The 21,156-nt window shown below is 41.6% G+C and overlaps 1 pseudogene; it reads left to right on the forward strand.

The window, feature by feature from the left end:
• The first annotated feature begins 19,834 nt into the window (after window positions 1-19,834).
• Window positions 19,835-20,215, forward strand: LOC143408515 (large ribosomal subunit protein eL43 pseudogene; annotated as a pseudogene).
• The last annotated feature ends 941 nt before the right edge of the window (window positions 20,216-21,156 follow it).

The raw sequence follows: 21,156 nt of genomic DNA on the forward strand, positions 1-21,156 counted from the left end.
TGGAGCAGTGCCTGTTTTATTAAATAAAAATTATGAATTAAGAAATGCAACAAGCTGTTTGGATTTTTTAACATTTAGGGAAAGTAAGTTTATAATTATGGCCAAGGGAAAGACAACCCAAATCCAATAACTTTCAGAAGATTTGCAGAAGCATTTTTATAGAGTTTGGCATTAAATTGGTTCTTAGAAATAGCAAAACACTGTGCACGTAGACTAGAATGCATTTCTTTATAGGCAAGGTTGAAAAAGAACTAAGGAATGGAAGTATTATCTCAAAAAACTAACTACAAATTAGAGACAAGCTAACATACTGGTAGCATTGATTGCAGAATTTTTAGTTTAGGTAAGAGAAAGAGTCTGCAATGAAATAGAAAACGCTTCTTATTGTGTAGTGTGTGTGTGTGTGTGTGTGTGTGTGTTGAAAATAAACAACACTTTGAAAAATAATTATCTGGCATGCACAAAGAAAGCATGGTAAACAAGAACATTATGGGAGAGTGTTTCAAAGCTATGCTGAGATTTGTCGTTTGAATGTTTTTAGAAGGCATTAATATACCTTTCATATTTAGTGCTTTGTGGTTTTCCAATTAAGGATTTAAACACAAATATAATTCACTAAGCAGTTTCAAAAACCCCTGACTAGTTCAGTAAATAATGAGAAATCCAACAGATTTCAACTTGGTAAAAATTTTACATTCTGCTGCAATAACATGGGGACTATTTTTGTTTCTCTGATATGTGATACTTGAGCATTACCTGGAAGAGAAAATACTAAGTGTATAGGGGAATACTGGCCTACCAAATAAGAGCAGATGAAATATCAAATTTAATCACAGTTATATTTTTCCATACATTTATTTTACTAAACCTGTTTCTCTTTGCCAGATAAAACATAGGATGCCCACTTAAATTTGAACTTCAGATGGATATTTTCTAATATAAGCGTGTTCTGTGCAATATTTGGGACATAGTTACTCTAAAAATTTATTTCTGTCTGTTTGAAATTCAAACTAAACTGAATATCCTGTATTTTTATTTCCTTCATCTGACACCCTTCCTGTAGGGAATACTTACAAATCCCACAGTAATAATAACAATCATTTATAAATAACTAAGGCTCCAGCCCTGTACTATTTGCTTAGTGTGATTTATTTCATAATCTTCACCAAAACCCCAATCTAGAGACGTTGTTTCCTTAGTTTTGTAAATGAGGAAATTGATGTTTGGAGAAAGGAAGTGGTTCACCGGTGGTGAGAAGCTACAAAGGGGCAGTACCTACATTCAAATGTCCACCTCTGCTCCATACCCAGCACTACAGTGCAGAGCTGAGGAAGTGAAGGAGGCAGGAGAGAGCTGTGGGCCACTGGCTGAGCATGCTGTCTCCGAGAACAGGTCCACTTTCTACCTTCAATGGGCATATACATAAGATAGTTTGGCTCTTCATTAACTAAAAGCCTTATTTTTATTCCTGAATTTTAGAAGCATATATACAGAAAAAAGTATTTCAGTTCTTATAAAAGTATTCTATCTATAATTGGGTATTAGAATTGTTATGATAGGGTGCTGAACCGCTGAGAAGCCATTATTTGTCCCTGGGAGAACAGATATTAAGATTGCCTTAGAAATGGCCCATCTCCACAAGCAGCAGCTCTGATAATGTTGACCTTTGTCCCTATCTGAGAAATAGTTATGAAAATTTTCACAGAGCAATGTCATTTTCCACATAATTTGTTTTAATACTGTCCACTAACAAATGACAGCTCTACCTCCTTTGCAGATTAAAGTCACTTGCATTTATTGATCATCTTAAATCAAATAAACCAGTGTTTGTAAAGCATATGAGTGGGATAGGGAATGTAAGGCGCCCTATAAATGGTAGTCGTTGTAACTTAGTTGTTATAATTTTATGTGATCTGAAGATAAACTTGAGCATATTGTTATTATTATTTTATTTTTTTGTGGTGCTGAAGATTGAACCCAGGAGTGCCTTAGCACCACTGAGATACATTCCCACCCCTTTTTATTTTTTATTTTGAGACAGTTGTTGAGGACCTTGCTAAGTTGTCCAGGCCGACCTTGAACTTGTGATCCTCCTGCCTTATCCTCTAGAGTCACTAGGATTGCAGGTGTGCACCATCATGCACACTACTATGGTTTGAACACTACTATGGTTTAGATATTATTTGAGTGTGTCTTGCAAAGGTTCATGTACTGGAAGTTTGGTCCCCAGTAGGGCCGTGTTGAGGTGAAAGCCAGGCTTGGTGGTGTGTGCCTATAATCCCAAAGATTTGGAGAATGAGGCACAGGATCACAAGTTTGAGGCCAGCCTCAGCAACTTAGTGAGGTCTTGTCTCAAAATAAAAAGTGCAGAGGGTATGGTCAGTGAGCTCAATCCCTAGTACTATCCATCCACTCACCTACCTACCTACACACACACACACACACACACACACACACACACACACAGTAAGACCTAGGGCTAGAGATTTAGTTCAAAAGTAGAGTGTTTGCCTATCCTAGCGGGTGTGAGATTCCATCCCCAGCCCCACAGGGGAAAAAGAAAGAATAAAAAGCAGGGCCTAGTAGAAGGTAGAAGGTCATGGGGTCACGACGCTTGGAAGGGATTAACATAATTTTTACATAACTGAGTTAGTCTAATTAAGAGTAGATTTATTATAAAATGAGGCTACTCCATCTACTTGGTCTCTTCCACTTGTAGCCTGTTCCCTTTCTGCTTCTCTACTATCTTGTGACACAGCCAGGGTACCCTCACAAGAATCAAGAAAATGCCATTGCTATGTTCTCAAACCACCAGAACTATGAGCTAAATAAACCTCTTTTCTTGGGCTGGGGTCGTGGCTCGGTGGTAGAGCGCTTGCCTAGCCTTTGTGAAGCACTGGGTTTGATTCTCAACACCACATACAAATAAATAAAATAAAGGTCCAACAACAACTAAAAAGAATTAAAAATAAATAAATAAATTAGCCTCTTTTTAAAGCACCCAGCCTCAGATATTTTGTTACAGCAAACAAAGACTAATACAACCACTATGTTAGGTGTTTTACAAAAAGTTTATATTATGATCTAACGTAATAATTTAATAGATGGATGGATCAGTAAAAAGTAAAAGGAAACCAAGAAGAATAAAAATTTGGCATCCAAGAAACACTAGTCCTAATTGATGAGTACATTGAGCAGCAGACCTAATTAGCTGTATAGTAGGCTAAGTGTGGTTTCCAATGAAGAAGAATATCTTCAAGCAGAGACTATATTCCATAAACTAAGAGTGGAATAAATTTAGGTGGATGGTGAAGGCATGCGCTTCTTTTATTAAAAGGGGAAAAGAAAAGCAATTCAAAACAGCAGAAAACTGTGTTCCAAATATAAAGCAAACTAAAATGTAGTATTGCTTTAAGCAACAAAGGGAATATTTGAAAATGTAGTTATTTGATCCCAATGTTTGGAGCACCCTCATTCTCATGGTACAGGGTTGGTGATAGAGATTTACCTTTCCATTCGAGCTGATGTACTTTGTTCCACAGTGAATACTATTTATGTAATTAAAATAGCACACAGTAGATCAGTTTATTGATTTTCAGTGCCTAGGATCCAGCTGCATGACAGGTTATAGAACAAAATATCAGTGTTATAAACTATGACAATACAAAAGTAATCATGGAAAAAGGTAATGGTGGAGCTGACTGAAGTCAAGGGATCTATAGAGAAGAGAACGAGTTGAAGGAAGAAAGACATGTTAGTCAGCTTGCTGTCACTGTGACAAAACACCTGAGATAATCAACTTAAAACTTAATTTTGGGGGGGTTATTGTTTCCTATAGGTTTAAGCCTATGTTTGGCCCAGATTCTTTTTTTTTTTTTTTTTAACATGTCCCTCAAGCCTTCATTTGGCCCAGTTTCTTTTGGGCCTGTGCTGAGGCAGACAGTACAAGATAGCAGTGGTGGAGGAGGATGCTTACCTCCTGGCAGGTAGGAAACAAAAAGGAAGAGAGAGAGATGGAGATAGAGATAGATAGAGAGAGAGAGAGAGAGAGAGAGAGAGAGAGCGATATGGATGGGGGTCCCAATACCCACTTGAAAAGTGGCTCCCAGTGACCTAACTTCCTTGTCCTAGGCCCGGCCTCCTGAGGTACCCCCCGCCCAGTAGCACCACAGGCTGCAACCAAGTCATAGTCTTTGGGGAACTTTAAGATCCAAATTGTAACAAAAGGTGAAGGAAAATGTAAAAGTGTTCATTTCTCTCACGGATAATAACATGGAGTTAAGACATAATATTAAAGATGGCAGGGAGTAGGAATTTATGGGTATTTGTTTGTTTGTTTGGCTGGTTGGTTGGTTTCTGTACTGGGGACCAGACCCAGGGCCTTGTTCCTGCTAGACAAGTGCTACCTGCCACTGAGCTATATCCCCAACCCCTGAATTTACATTCTTTCTTTTTCTTTACTTATTTGTTTATTTGGGTACCAGGGATTGAACTCAGGGGCCCTCGACCACTGAGCCCCATCCCCAGCCCTATTTCAAATTTTATTTAGAGACAGGGTCTCACTGAGTTGCTCAGCACCTTGCCATTGCTGAGGCTGACTTTGAACTCACAATCCTCCTGCCTCAGCCTCCCCAGCCGCTGGGATTACAGGCATGCTCCACTGAGCCTGGCTATTTACATTCTTTAATAGCAAATAATTCTAAAATAGAAAAATGACTAACAAAATATGAAATGGAAGGTGAAGAGGACATAGAACATGAATAGCTCATTCATCGTGGCAGGGAGTGGATGGTGTTCAGATAAAGAACATGAACATGTTATTTAGAGCTGAAGAGAGTGAACAGATGGAAGAAAACTAGAAGGAATGATTTTCCAGGGGATAGAAGCAGGATACATATATTTTTCATTTTTAGTCCTTCTATATTGTTGATTTAAAAACACACACACACACACACACACACACACAAATAAGTTGTTCTACTTTGATAGTTTCATTAAGTGGTTGAGAAAAAATGCACTTTAGTGTAACTGGCTCCTTCCGTTACAAACTTTGAACCCCACAATTTCTAACTGCTACTTTTCATCTTTTTGAAGAACTTTAGTTCTTAAGTTATAAGCTAAGAACATTTAAATAAATTGAGTTATAAGGTATTTGGTAAAACCAAGTGACCTGTTTTTGGAGGTGCTGAAGATCAAATCTGGGGCTTTGCACATGCTGGGCAGGTGCTCTACCACCCAGTTGCATCCCCAGCACCCAAATCGAGCATCGGCCTATGAAAACAACAAGTTCATACGATTCAACTCCACATATGCTCTTTTCAGTAAAACAATAACAACAATAACAAATCGAACAAAGGAAGCCCCAAACCACAGTTACAGCCTGTAGCATTCCATGCATTTAGTTTAGTTTGTTTTTTTCTTTCTTAGTACCAAGGGGTACTTTATCACTGAGCTTATCCCCCATCCCTTTTTATTTTTTATTTTGAGACAGGGTCTTGCTAAGTTGCTGAGACTGGCCTTAAACCTGCAATCCTCTTGCCTCAGCCTCCCCAGTTACTGGGGTTACAGGCATGTGCCACCACGTGGGGCCATACATTTATTTTTTTACATTGATTTTTTTCCACTTAATTAAAAAAATGTTTTTTAAACCCCACAGAGCTTCATCAAAAACACAAAACTATTTTCAATCCTAGAAGGGGTTGTCCATCTCTGATGAATTTTGATTTACTTTTGTTTGATATGTCAGTTACAAAACAGCCTGCAAATTCAACTCAGGTTAGAAATTAAAAAGATGTCACATGAAGCTATCTATCCATCAGGCCCCATGGACATATAACATGCTGAAATAATACATGCTACAGTTTCTTCTGTTTCCTTTTTTTGTGGTGAACACTGATTAAAGAGAGTCCAGGAAGAATTTTTTTGGACAAGGGCAAAGCAGACTGAAGAATAATGTCTCATACTTTATTGTTGTTTTTACAACAACCTAGAAAACATTTGAATTTCAAAAGTTAGCCCTAGGTCTTTTTTTTTTTTTTTTTTTTTTGGATCAAACTGAAATATTCCTGCAAAATTTGAGGCATTTGTTTTCCTACTCATGAATCCTTCTTACATATTGCCATTCTAAACTGAATCATTGTTTTCTGACTGCCATCAGGAAGGACCAGAAGCTACAGAGGATGTGTAGTTATAAATTATGATTCTTGGCATTGTAGTAAGATGAACACGAGGCTCATAGACTCAGAGACCTTCAGGAAAGGGACCCACCAGAGCAGCTGGTCTAAGCCCTTCAGTTCACAGAGGAGGAAACCGAGGCCCAGAGAGACTGAAAAACGTATTGTACACAGAGTTAATGAGAGCTGGCAGGGTGGTGGGCAAAGTAGTCCCAGATACTCTAGAGGCTGAGGCAGGAGGATTGCCTGAGCCCAGGAGTTCAAGTTCATGGGCAACACAGGGAGATTCTCTCTCTAAAAATCAAAATAAATAAATTTAATCATAGTAAAAAAAATAACAATAGGGCTGGGGCATAGCTAGGTGGTAGGGATTGCTTAGCATGCAGGAGGCCCTGGGTTTGATTCCCAGCACCATCAAAAATATCAGTGTTTAGGGCTGGGGATGATAGCTCAGTTGGTAGAGTGCTTGCCTCACATGCACAGGTTCAATCCCTAGCACCACCACCAAAATAAAAAAAATAAAATAAAATAAAAAGTATCAGTGTTTGAATATGTATATATCAGCATTTTTAAAAAAAGAGTTTAAAGTGCACTTTTGTAAATCTGGAAAATCATGATTCGTCACACATTCTGCAAGTTAAAAAAAAAAAGTTGCTCCTCAGAGGTCAGAGGTCAGGAATAATTCTGAAAGTGTTTATTCTTCATGTCCTGGAGTCAAGGCATCCTTCTGTGAATAAGGAATTGTGGAGAAAAAAGAACAGGGCTTATCTTTTTGTGTTTCATCTGTATTTGAACAAAAATAGCTCTCAAATAGTGATCAGGGTTCATTTTCTTTTATTCAAATAAGCCATAGGCTTCTGGTGTATTTTCCAGACAAATCCTTGAGCAAATTTGGAACAATGTGACAGTTGAATCCAACTTCCTAGTTACCAAGTTAGTGTTGCCTCATTTTATTAGTAAACAATGGACCTAATATTATTTAAACAGTACCTTTTCCTTTCAGTTCGATGTTCTGCTTAGTGAGTAATAATTGTGTAAGAGAAATGACCATGTCCTTTTAAGCAGGAACTATCTGTCACAATTTCACCAAGAGGAACATGAGGGAGGATTTAAATGTCACTTTAGGCAACGTGTCAATATTATTTCCTAAGAGACTTGATAATGTCTCCAGGGGTGTGGGAATTCAAGTTCCATGATTCCAATTATTGTGTTGCAGCTGACTCACTGTAAGATCATAGCCTAATTACTTTTATGTGAATCTATTATAGAAGTACATCATGTTACCTTACTGGGAATACTAGAGAAATTGGCTTTGGTTAAATGTTGGTTTGGAGTTAGGAAATCTTTATGAATACACATTGGGTTTTACACAAGCTTGTATTGGTTAATGGTCTTTCCCCGGCAAGAATCAGAAAACAAAATACAGTTGACTTAAACAGTCAAGGGAATTTACCAGTGAACATTGATGAAAAGTGCAGAGCTTACTGGCTTCAGGAAAGGTTTGGTCCAGGACCCAAAAGATAAAAACAAATCCTGGACTCTTGCTTTCCACTGATGATTCCATACCTCAGATTTGTTTCTAGAAAACTGCCTGCTTCCAGGTTTCATTCATCAGAAAAGAGAAGACTCGCAGCATCAAGAGCTCAAACAAAACTCCAAAATGTAGTCTCACTGGCCCCACTGCCCTAACCTGGGTTCTGTGCTATCAAAACCAAACATGAAGTCCAGGGAGTAAGGATATGTTGATTGTATAAAGCCCAAGAGGGTCTACTCTTGACCTGTGTGTGGGATCAATTGCTCTCAAGTGCAAGGTTCAGAAATTGAGAATAGTGTTAGAAAGAGGAAAAGGGGAGAGAAATCCTATAATCCTCTATTTAAATGCCTTCAGGAGCTAGAGTTGCAGCCCTGAGTTCAGTCTCTAGGATGGGCACTGCACACACACACACACACACACACACACACACACACACACGTCTTCAAAACTATTTCAGCCAGATGTGGAGGTATACACCTGTAATTCCAACTGCTCAGGAGGCTAAGGCAGGAGGATTGCAAGTCTGAGTCCAGCCTGGGCATCTCAGCAAGACTGTGTCTCAAAATAATAACAACAACAAAAACAAGAAAACCTCGCATTTCAACCTGTGGTGGTCCATGCCTCGCTGAATCCTTCCGGACGAATTCTCAAGGCCTGAGTCCATTCTTTTCCATGCTCCATTTTAAAAGTAAGCAGTGTGAGAACTGGACCTTTTCAGTTCCCGGGATTTGCAAACAGAGCTGATCCCCTGTTACTTGGGAAGTTAGAGCAAAGTGTTCCTTCGCCAAGTCTCTGTAAGAGAGGCCTGGTTAGGTGATGTCCCTCAGGCACTTTGGGCTGGTTTTGGTTTTTGGCGTTCACTTGGAGGTTACAAGGGGGACACACACACTAAACACAAGACCTGTTGTCTTGAGCTTTCTTCCTCCAGGGTCGGCTCCCCTCTTAGGCCCCGGAAATCAAAGGGTCTTCTTTTTCATAGCAAGAGTCTGTCAGTCTTCTGTGCCAACAATTCAGATGCCAAGGAAGCAGTCATATGTCCTGTGGAATGACCTGGTCTTGGGGCCTTTGCCTGGCTCTTCACTAACCTCATCTCCAGCCTCTGCCTCTGATGCTCGGGAGAGCATTGCTTTTGCTCTGTCCTGCTACTGCCTTGACCTTGGCTTCAGGGTTTCTTGGCATCAGGTTCCTGTCTGTCCCCAATCCATTAGGTCCTTAGCAATGACATTCCCTTCCCAGTTCCTCGGTGGGGTGGTGCTGTCTTCTAGTCCCCCCGTGCTGGGTTCGCCCAACCTTGTACCTGCGTCGTCCCCATAGATTCCACTTGGCTATTCACCTGCCCAAGGTGTGAGAGTTTTAATATTTTCATTGGGGGGGGGGCATATATTTCACTCAACTTTAATTCTAAAAAATGCACATCTGCTGCAACCACTATCTGTCCAAGAATCCTATTTTAGTTTTTATGAGATCAAAAGTTGAAGAGCTAGGATCTAGGCATGGTGGCAGGCACCTTTAGTCCCAGCTACCGAGGAGGCCAAGATGAGAGGCTTCCTTGAGTCCAGGAGAGTGTGGTCCTCCTGGACAACATAGTGAGACTGCGCCTCTTAACAGTAACAACAAAAATGTATTAAACTTAAGAATTAAGATCATAGTCAAGGGAGCTGGGGATGTGGCTCAAGCGGTAGCGCGCTCGCCTGGCATGCGTGCAGCCCGGGTTTGATCCTCAGCACCACATATAAACAAAGATGTTGTGTCCGCTGAAAACTAAAAAATAAATATTAAAAATTCTCTCTCTCTCTTAAAAAAAAAAGAAAGCCAACCTCTGTAAAAGCGAGGCTCTAAGCAACTCAGTAAAATAAATAAAATATAAAAAATAAAAATTAAAAAAAATCATAGCCAAGGCCTGGGGATATTATTCAGTTGATAGAGTATATGCTTCACATGCACAAGGCCCTAGGTTTGATCCCCAGCATCACTAAAAAAAAAAAAAAAAGAATAGTCAAAACAGGTGTGGTGTGGTGATACGTGCCTATAATCCCAGCAACTTGGGTGGTCGACGCAGGAGAATGGCAAGTTCAAAGCCAGCCTTGGCAACTTAGCAAGACCCTGTCTCAAAATAAAAATGACAAAAAGGACTGACGTGGTGTACACCTGTAATCCCAGTGGCTCAGAAGGCTGAGGCAGGAGGATCACAAGTTCAAAGCCAGCCTCAGCAACTTAGCAAGGCCCTAAGCAACTCAGTGAGACCCTGTCTCTAAACAAAATACAAAAAATGGTTGGGGATGTGGCTCAGAATTTAAGTGGCCCTGGGTTCAATCCCTGATACAAAAAGAAAAAAAAAAAAAAAGGACTGAGGATGTAGCTCAGTAATAAAGTGCCCTGGGTTCAATCCCCAGTCTGCCTCCCCACTCTGCAAAAAAAAAAAAAAAAAAAAAAAAAAAAAAAAAGAAGAATCATAGTGAAACATGGAAATGCACACCTGAAATCTCAACTACTCAGGAAGCTGAGGCAAGAGGATCGTAAATTCTAGACCAGTCTGGGTAGCTTAGTGAGACCCTGTCTCAAAAATGAAAGAGCTGGATATGCAGCTCAATAGTAGAATGCTTGCCTAACAAGTATGAAGCTCTTGGCTGTTTCCCAAGCGCACATATATACTCACACACACACACACACAGACACACACACACACACACACACACACAGACAAACACAGACACACACAAAGATCTTGATGTTCAAAACAGAAGAATAAGGACTTGGGGTGTTGCTCAGTGGTATAGGGCTTGCCTAGCATACATGAGACTCTGGGTTCAATCCCTAGTACTGCAAAAAGACAAAGAAACAAAAATAGCATTGCTGTATTCTGTTTGTCTCCAGATGATCCTGGCAGACAAAACTCCATTATGCTTTAACTTCTCAGCTAAGAACTTTTGGGGGCATTTTTTTTCTTAAAGACAGAGGTGTCAGTCTGTTTCATCCTTGAAGTCATTCAGTGGACTGATGGCAGTATAGGACTTAACATGAGATTCCTTTTATTTTATTTTATTTTTTGATACTGAGGACTGAACTCCCAACCTTGTGCAGGCTGAGTACGGGCTTTATCACTTAACACTCCCAGCCTGGAAGATGTCTTGCAGAATTAATGTAAGAGAGTGCGCAGTTGTAGCATCAGGATTATGCAAGAACAACACAAGCTGGAAGGTCTTGAACTTTTTCTGGGCTCTGAAACCATTGGTATTATCTGGGGTATAGTTAAACCATAAAAGGTTGGTAGAGCTCACATATTTCAGTTAGTATGATTTCAGCTGCCAGTAACAGAAAACCAAAGCAAAATGGTTTATATAACAAGAAAATATTTTCTTATGTAGGAGGTCCCAGGGTTGAGCTCTTAGGGACATCATGGAGAACCCAGATTTTTCCCAGCTCACTCTGAGAGACCTGGCTATCTGTACCTCAGGTCACAAGATGGCTGCAGCACATCCACAGGCAACATTCCAACACAGAGAGGGAGGAGAGGCTCCTTATATTCCTGTCCTTTGGCACTGGAGAAGGAAACCTTTTCCAGAACCATACACCCCTGTCTTCTTTCATCTCATCACTCAGACCCTGAAGAGCTATCATCTGCCCTTGGTAAGGTTCCAACTTTTATTTACTAATTTATTTACTTAGTAGTACTGGGGATTGAATTCAGGGATTCTTATGGTTGATCTTTATCTCCAGCCCAAGACCTTACAAAATTGCCCAGACTGGCCTCAAACTTTCAATCCTCCTGCCTCAGCCTCCAGAGTTGCTGGGATTACAAGCATGTGCCACCAAACTTGGCAATGTCTCCCACATTTACGAAACCTTGAAGACTTTTTTCACCAAATGGAGTCTATGTCTTCCTCTGAGTCTTTATGGAACAACCTTTCTTTATGGGTCAAGTGAACTTTTTCTTTTTTGAAGTTAAAATTTTGGCTATTAATTTCTTATATTATCATTGGTAAATTCAGGCTTTCTCTTCCCTGAGTCAATTTTGGTAACTAATATTCTTCCCCTTGGTCTGGATTTTCAAATTCATTGAAATAAAGTTGTACACAGTATTTAAAAGAATCTAAAGTCTTTCTGGATTTGGCGGCACATGCCTGTAATCCCAGAGACCAGGGGAGCTCAGGGAGAAGGATTACAAATTTGAGGCCAGCAATTTAGGGAGACCCTGTCTCAAAATAAAACACAAAGGAAAACTTGAAAAAAAATAAAACAAAATGCAAAGGGTGAGGGTGTGACTCAGTGGTAGAGGGTCTCTGGGTTCAATCCCCAGTACTGGGTGAAAATTTTTTTTAAAAAATAAATAAAATCACTGCATCTTGTTTTTATTCCTCATGTCATTGTATCTTTCTTTCTTTCTTTTTCTGGCTCATCCATGCCAAAGGCTTTCTATGATCTGGTTTTGTCAAAACACAGAACTTAACTCTATGTTCTTGGTTTTCTATTTCATATTATCTATTTTATCTTTATTAATTCCTTCCCTCTACCTTCTCTTGTTTATTTTTTTTAGAGTTGAAAGCCGAGTTCATTTATTTTCAGCCTTTCTTGCTTTCTAACATCTGGATTTAACATTCTCATTTTCTCCCTGAGAAATCCTTTTTGTTAAGTCTTAGAGTTTGGGATGCTTTGTACTCATTGTCATTGATTTCTAAGTAATTCTGTCACCCTGCCCTGTGAGAAGATGAGGCCTCCTTACCCCCACAGATCCTAGACTTGACTGTGTGGCTTGCTTTAGCCAATAAAAACGTGAGTGGCAGTCCATGTGGTTGAGTCTCATGAGGTTCCAATATCTGTCTTTTCCTTCTGTCAGGAGACCAGCAATGTCCCAGAGAGGAATTGTTCCTTTAGCCTGCTACCAGGGCAGATGACAAGGAGCATGGCACAGACCTGTGATGGCTTGGAGGAGTGAGGAATAAATCTTCCACGTTGCTCACTCCTGATACAGCCTGAAAACTCCAGGATGCATTTCTCTCTCTCTCTCTCTCTCTCTCTCTCTCTCTCTCTCTCTCTCTCTTCCCCCCAGGGATTGAAACCAGGGGCACTTAACCACTGAGCCACATCCCCAGTCTTATTTATTTATTTAGAGAGGGGGTCTTACTAAGTTGCTTAAGGCCTTGCTGAATTGCTGAGGCTGGGCCTTGAACTTGTGATCCTCCTGACTCAGCCTCCCAAGTCACTGGGATTATAAGTGTGCATCACTGCGCCCGGCGCCATTATGCATTTCTAAAGAATAAGAACATCTTCCTGTATAGCTAAAATGATTATTTTCATATCTCACATAATTAACATTGATTTCTGAAAAATATAATACTTAGTACATATTTTAATTTCCTCATTTGGACCTTAAATATCATTAATAGACCATTTTTTTAACCCATGAACCAGTCCAGAATCATATTCTTTTTTGTGTGGGTGCTGGGGATTGAACCCAAGGCCTTGTGCATGCGAGGCAATCACTCTACCAACTCAACTGAGCTATATCCCCAGCCAAACAATCTTTTTAATTATGTCTTCAAACTGTCTTTTAACATAGAATAGTATTTTTTTCTTAACCTAGAAGAGTATCTTTTCTTACACTGAGTTTTCAAAGAGTTCAGGTCAATCATCCTAAAGAATGTGCAATCTTTCGTATTTGTGTGTTTTCCCATATAGATGTGCAGCTAGTTTCTATATCTCCTTATATTTCATATAAATAATTATAAGCATTTGCTTAGATTCAAGTTAAACATTTTGGTTAGAATTCAATGGATGTAATGTTTGCATTTCCTATTGTTATCCCATCAGAAGATAGACAGTAGCTGGTTATCTCCCCCAAAGTGATGCTAATGGTATAAATGACCACTAGGTTAAGGTGGCAAAAACCTGATGTCACCATTGTATTAAGAATTTTTTGAGGTTTTTGTTTGGTGTTGCGGTCTTGGGCACACTGAGTGTGCACTCCACCATTGAATTATACCAACAGCACTTGTTGTTATGTTTTTATCTCTTGTAACCAGAAAATAACCTGTATGCTATAATTTTGGTACCATATGAATAACCAGTTCCCCATCCATAGAAGTTTTTAACCTCAATTGGCAATCCTTGCCTGACTCAGTCATTTTATTAGGGAGTATAAAATGGTTCCTCTGTAAAGCAGCACTTTCCCTGCTCCACCGAGGCTATTTGGTGGTTGCAATAGAGTCGCCACCAGAAACACAGAATAAATGCTTCATTCCCGCCTTTTACTTATCCACCTTCAAAATAAAGAGCTGAGCTCAAATGGTGACAAGTGTGCTTTTTCTCAGATTTCCGTTATTGTCATGGACTTCAGAGATTTGATGTGTTTCAATCAACCATAAGAATTTCTTTTTTGAGATGGCATCTTATGCAACTCCTAATGCAATGATCGGTTCTAGTACAGTCCTGCACCTGGGGGGACAAAAGGCTCAGTAAATCAATGGAAAAGTCGAAATAAAAAAATAAAAAGGGCTGGGTTTGTAGCTTAGTGGTAGAGGGCCCTGGGTTCAATTCCCAGTACCAGAAAAGAAGAGTTAAGATAAGGGGGTGGAGGGACACAGAACAGGACAACCATGTGCCTGACAGAGGCACCCAGGGCATCACTTGTTGATAGAGAGGACCCGGCAACGTTAGCTCTCAGAAAGAATCACCGATAATATCCTTCCAGCAGACACACCTCGCAGATGGCATAAAAAGCTAGCTTCACACCTCCGGTCATTTATAATCCGTTTGGGAATAGTTATTCAGTGAACAAATATTTGCTGTTAATATGATGGGGGTAACAATGTTGTTGTGAAGCTATTAGTACCACTGAGGTTGGTAAGAATCCAGCTATTCTGGGCTTGGGAGTTACACTGTAAAAGATGGGGATGGGGATGGTGGCCCACACCTGTAATCCCGTGGGCTCAGGAGGCTGAGGCAAGAAGATCACAAGTTCAAGGTCAAACCTCAGCAATTTAGCAAGACCCTGACTCAAAATAAAACATAAAAAAAAAAAAAAAGAAAGCCCTGGGGATGTGGCTCAGTGGTTAAGTACCCCTGGGTTCAATCCCTGGTTTTAAAAAAAAAAAAAAATGGTGGAGTTGGAATGAAGGTTGAGTGGAAGTTTATTTTTTATTTTTTTAGAGAGAGGGAGAGAGAGAATTTTTTAATATTTAATTTTTAGTTTTCGGCAGACACAACATCTTTGTTTGTATGTGGTGCTGAGGATTGAACTCGGGCTGCACACATGCCAGGCGAGCGCGCTACCGCTTGAGCCACATCCCCAGCCCGAGTGGAAGTTTATTTTTGAAGGTGAAGTTCAGAGGGTTGCACCCAGCCCACTGCAGAAGAGACCGGAGATTTATACAGGATATAGGGCTAGAGACCTGGGGTAGGATATGTGGGCCCTTGAGTTCCTGGCTAAACCTGTAGGTGGGCTTTGGGAACGAACAGGGAACTACTGTGTGGTTCTAAGCATGAGGAGAAGGAACGGGTTTGATCGCTGAGTTCTTGAACTTACCAACCAGGCTCAGGAATCCCCTCCCTGACTTGTAAATCACTGTGACTAATATGAAGGGATCATTGAGAAACGCCTAAGAGAAAAAAAAACCACATGCAGAGCAGTTTGATGCCACCTGCATTGGACATGCATGCCTGAGCCAGGAGTCGCTCCCAGGGAATGCAGGGGACACGGGCGGCTGTAGAGGAACCGGGCACATGAGCTCTGGATCACCAGCCAGTGGTTTACGATAAAATGAGGCAGCAGAGAAACAGTCTTTCACTTCATTTTCTTTGAGTTTAGTTTTTAATCACAGGACAGGGTGGACGTTGTGCAAGAGCACAGGACATGACATCAGGGACCAGTGCCACCCGGCCTCTGCCACCACCTTCTAGCCGTGTGACTTCAGGACACACCAGCTCCAAGACTCCACTCTCTGTTGGGAGAAACTAAGGACAAGCACACCTTCCTGACATCAGAATGGGAACTTACACAAAGGTGCTATGAAGCACCACATCAATGAAACTCGCTAAAAATGGACTCGTGTTAAAAAGTTTCATATTCGAAAAATGCCTTGAATTCTTTCTTTCTTTCTTTGGTATTGAATCCAGGGGCGTTTAACCACTGAGCCACATCCACAGCCCTTTTATTAATGTTTTATTTTGAGACAGAGTCTTGTTAAGTTGTTGAGGCTGGCTTTGAACTCCTGATCCTCCTGCCTTGGCCTCCCAAGCAGGTGTGTGCCACGGCGCCCATCATGCCTCGAATATGCAGAGTTTGTGAAGGTAAACAGGCAGCCCCGACAATCCCCGACCCCCAGAGCTCCTCAGCATGCCGGATCTGGAGGATGGAAACTCACAAAACCATCACAGAGGGTCAGAGATCCCCTCCAAGGCCAAGCAACCCACAAGAGATTTTTTTTTTAATGATTCAAAGGGTCATGCTTTCTGCTAGTCTGGGTTTTTCTGTTTGGGATTTTTTGTTTTGTTCCATCCAGGGTTGGGGATCAAACCCAGGGCCATGTACCTACCTGCTTTGCCACTGAGCTAGGTCCCAGCCCTGGGGGATGGAAGAATCTCCTACCTCCTCTCCTAGCCTGAACTTGGCCCAGTAGCTCTGGGTCTAGGACAGTCCCATTTCAGAGGACTTCCTGATGAGCTCTTGAGTTTTGGGTGTGAGATTTGAAGAGTGGTTGGTGGATGTCCCCTGTGGAGAGCACACAGTAATACAGAGTGCTCACAGAACTGTTATGTCCAGAGGGTTCTCGGTAGTTATCCAACTATAGGCAACATTCACAGAAGCTGTTGATTTCCTGGGTGCTGCTCTGGAAACGGGGTAGAGAATGGGACACTGGAGAGACTGACCAGCCTCAGTCCTCCTTGGCCATTCGTGTTCCAGCCCATATTAGGCAATAGGAAAAAAGTCTGTGTATTTTCATCAACTGCTATCTGGAAAGTAGCCACACCCTTCTCCTAGGACTTCCCTTTTCTCGTAGTAGGAAGCTTTTTTTTTTTCCTTTTGAAATGAGATTTTTTTTGTTCTACTTATAGAAGAAATGGGTGTTCCTTTCTCAAAATAGAGTCTAAAATCCAATTAATTCCGCATCCCGTCAAAGTTGACCCTTTCTTCTGAATGGCCACATCAATGTACACGGAGCTGGCGAATTTTGCTGGTGAACCGTGTCCTAGAACGAGGGCAAAGCTGACAGCTGACTTCATTTATCTCAGGACAAGGCCAGATGAAGGCCCACACAGATGAGAGTAAAGAGATGAACGAAGAAGAATACAATGCTCGGACATCATCGTATGTAGCCATTTCAACAAGTTAAATTCTTTACAGGTGTGCTCACATTTAATACAAGAATCTTGCAAGTATTCCTGTTATCCCTATTTTAAGACAAGTAAACTTCACAGAGACTATTTAAATAACTTGCTTCAGGTTGTGCGCTGGAGCCCACCCTCTGCTCAGGCCCCCCTTTAGGCAGGGCCTTTTTTCTGTCCCCTAAACACCTTGGACACACCTCATTTGAAGGTGGTGTCCTGATTTCTCCTGGTGCTTCAAGACTCTTTCCCCAAGGCTGGGTATCGAGGTGGACGCCTGAAATTCCAGGGACTCCGGAGGCTGAGGCAGGAGGATCTCAAGTCCCGGATCAGCCTGGGCAATGGAGCAAGACACTATCTCAAAATAAAATGAAAAGGGCTGGGGATGTAGCTCAGTGATAGAAGGCATCTGGGTTCAATCCCCAGTACTACCAAGGAAAAAAAAAAAAAAACACATTGTCCCTGACTCTTCAAAAGCTCTCAGTTTTGAAGCACGGGTCATCGGACTCTATTTACTAAATACTCCTCTTTATCGAATACCCAGAGGCTCCGGGGTCACATCTCTGAATTTCTTGAAGAGCTCATTCCCTGTCGCTCTGCAAACTCATGGGAATTTCACAGCCCACGGGGGCCAGAGCCTTGACTGCTTCTCCTCCAGTGATCTGGACTTTCCACCCTACCTGTGCCAGGGCCAGCCCGTGGCTCACCACGTCTGTTTCCTCTCCTTCCTGGGCAGACTACATTTCCCCTCCTGGTCTGTAGCTAGGGGTGGCTTCATGACTGAGCTCTGGACAAAAGAACATGGAAACCGCCGGTATGACCAGTCCTCTGTCGGTGGCTCTCGTTATCTGCCAGCAAATGGAGAGGACTCAAGGAGGGTTCTGAGGCCCGAGAGCGGCACTGTCCCCGGTGGAAATGTCATTCAAGGCACACGCGTGATCTGAAAGTTTTCAATAGCTACATTTTTTGTGTGTGTGTGTGTCGTTTTGTTTTATTTTGTTTGATAGTGGCCTTTGAAACTCAAAAGACCGGTTTCAAACTCCTGGACCTAAGTGACTGATCCTCCCACCTCAGCCTCCTGAGTAGCCAGGATGACACCTTCTAGAAGCTACATTAAAAATGAAAAAAAAAAAAAAAAAAAAAAAAAAAAAACCCACACAGGTGAAATAGATTTTAATAGTACATTTCCTTTAACCCAATATATCAAAACTATCATTTTTATACTGTCTCTGAAATCTGATGTGGAACTGACATTGATAGCCCCTGTCCATGCGGATCCTAAATGTCCAACAAAAAATACCTGATCTGTAATCTGTAACCCAAATTGCTCCAGATGTATTATCCATAATTTAAATTCAACATAAATAAAATTAAAAATTCAGTTTCTTAGTTGCACAAGTCCACATTTTAGGTGCTCAGCAATGATGGTAGCCAGTGGCTACCATCTGGGATAGCGCAACCCTGTAGTCTGATCTGACATGGAAAGAGCCCAGGACTCCAAGTCACTGCAGGGAGCAGGTCCTCAACCCCGAGCCCGTCAACAGGCATTGAGCAGTGATATGAATAAACCTTTGGCCCTGAGCCCCTAGGATTGAGGGATTACTTGTTATAGCAGTTAGCGTACACCAATACACAACCTCAGCCATGTACCTCATGGGCAGACATTGTAATTCCCTTAGCTCTCCCTCCACCCAGACCTCCCTTGCAACCTTCCTCCTCTACCGACCTGCTCTACTCTCAGCTTTCTTTTTCTAATTGCTGCACCTCTAGTGAGTTGGCAGCCTTAGTCTCCCCTTTGTCCCTGGGCTCTCATCTCCTGATTTTTACCTGCTGGAGCACACACATTCATCTGCTCCCTTCCTTGTATCTCCGGCCAAGCCAAGTCTGGGGTGAAGTCCGACTCTCTGGCTGCACTCAGCTGACTCTGGACACCAAAGTCATGCTGACCTGCCTCACTTGAAATTAATGACCAGGTCGTCCTTCGCTCGACCCTTTCTCCAGCACTGCCAGAAATCCTCCCAGGTCTCCACTCCAGATGGCCCTTTCCCACCTTCCTCTCCTCAGCCTCCACTTCTCCTTCTCACCAGCTTCTGGCTGAGCTGCCTGTTTCCCAGGAGAAAAAAGCATCAATCAAAAGAGTGATCCATGCTCTCCCCCGGCCACGCAACCAACCTCGCTGGGGATCCCTCACCCCACGGTCCTCACATCACCCCTTGCCTCTCACACCTCCTTCCAGCAAGGGACTTCTTATTTTTTTTTTTTTTTTTTTTGCAAAGTTTTGCTTTTGACTTTTTAAAAAAATGTATGTGCATTTTTTTTCCCTTTTATTTTTTTGATGCAGAAGATGGAGCCCAGGGCTCTGCACATGCTAGGCAAGCGCTCCCCCACTGAGCTGCACCCCCAGCATGTGCAGGCTTTAAATACAAGAAGAATAGCAATCTTCAGTATATCAGTGATGAACTTTCACATATGTATGTATCTGAGCTGCTGGCGCCCAGATCAAAATTTAGATACTTTCTGACACTCCTGGGGTCTCCCACAAGTCCTATCCAAGTAAGCAACCCCTCAGGAATAGCTACCCACCTGACCTCTACCACCCTGGGTTGTATGCAAACAAAATTTCATACAAATACGCTATTTCAGAATACATTCTTTTGGCTGAGCATGGCGGTGCATGCCTGTAATCCCAGCGGCTCCGGAGGCTGAGGCAGGAGGATTCCAAGTTCAAAGTCAGCCTCAGCAAGTTAGTAAGGCCTTAAGCAAGTTAGCAAAACCCTGTTTCAAAATAAAAAATAAATGCTCTTCGGTCTCGGGCCTAAGTCTCAGCGACATGGCTAAACGCACTAAGAAAGTCGGAATCGTAGGTAAATATGGGACCCGCTACGGCGCCTCCCTCCGGAAAATGGTGAAGAAAATCGAAATCAGCCAGCACGCCAAGAACACATGTTCCTTCTGTGGCAAAACCAAGATGAAGAGACGGGCTGTGGGGATCTGGCACTGTGGTTCCTGCATGAAAACAGTGGCTGGTGGTGCCTGGACCTACAACACCACTTCTGCCGTCACAGTCAAGTCTGCAATCAGAAGGCTGAAGGAATTGAAAGACCAGTAGAAAGTTCTACCATTAGCAAAATTGTGGTTTGTTTGTTAATTGTATTAACTGGATGTTCTGATATGAATTGCATTACTATTGCCCTTTCAAAAGATTTGTAAATTGGAAAATTTTGCTAGATAGGTTATTGTAATTCAGGTCTTTTTTCTTCAGTAGTCAGATTATAATGGCACGAAACTAAGTCTTATGGCTTAGTATATACTCAGCTTTTTTTGTTTTTTTTTAAAACTGTTCAACTACTCCGAGATACATTGATATTGTACAAAATTTGTTTTAAAGGTAAAATATGCTAAAATACACAAAGAATATACATAAAATAAATAAATAAATAAATAAATAAATAAATAAAAAGAGCTGGGAACATTGCTCAGTAGTTAAGTGCCCCTGGGTTTAATCCCTGTACTAAAAAAAAAAAAAATACATTTTTGGGGGTCTGACATTTCACTTATCATTATGCACTTGACCTTCACTCACTGTGAATAGCAGTTTATTCTTTTTTACTGCTGTGCAGTATTCCATTGTATGAGTGTACAACGATTTACCTGTTTTACTAATTGTGCCGTATTTGAAATGGCCACACGTTCTCTGACCTTCCTCCCCTTAAGAGCTGGATCTGTGTGCTCTTGAACTGGGCTGGTAGAAGTGACCCTTTGCTAATTCCAGGTCTAGCTTTTAAGAGGATGGGCAATTTCGCTTCCTTCCTCCTGGATCCTTGAACCACTGTGGAAGGAGTCTGGCTGTTTTAAAAGCACATGCCGCAAGTTAGCCAGAGGACAAAACTGAGGGTAGGAAAAAAATACGTTCCCCCTTTTGCCCCCAGCCATTTAAGTCATTCCAGGCAATGCCCAGAGATCAGAGCCAAATGACCCGTCTCTACTGTGCCCGCTCTGACTTCCTGGACTGCACAATCCTGAGGTGTGATGTTGTTGTTTTAAACCGCTAAGTTTTGGAATTGTTGGTTGCACCACAACAGATAGCCAGAAACTACTGAGGAATAGTTGGGTTCTAGTTTTTGCCAT

Source organism: Callospermophilus lateralis, chromosome 10, assembly GCF_048772815.1.
Source record: "Callospermophilus lateralis isolate mCalLat2 chromosome 10, mCalLat2.hap1, whole genome shotgun sequence".
Classification (NCBI taxonomy): domain Eukaryota; kingdom Metazoa; phylum Chordata; class Mammalia; order Rodentia; family Sciuridae; genus Callospermophilus; species Callospermophilus lateralis.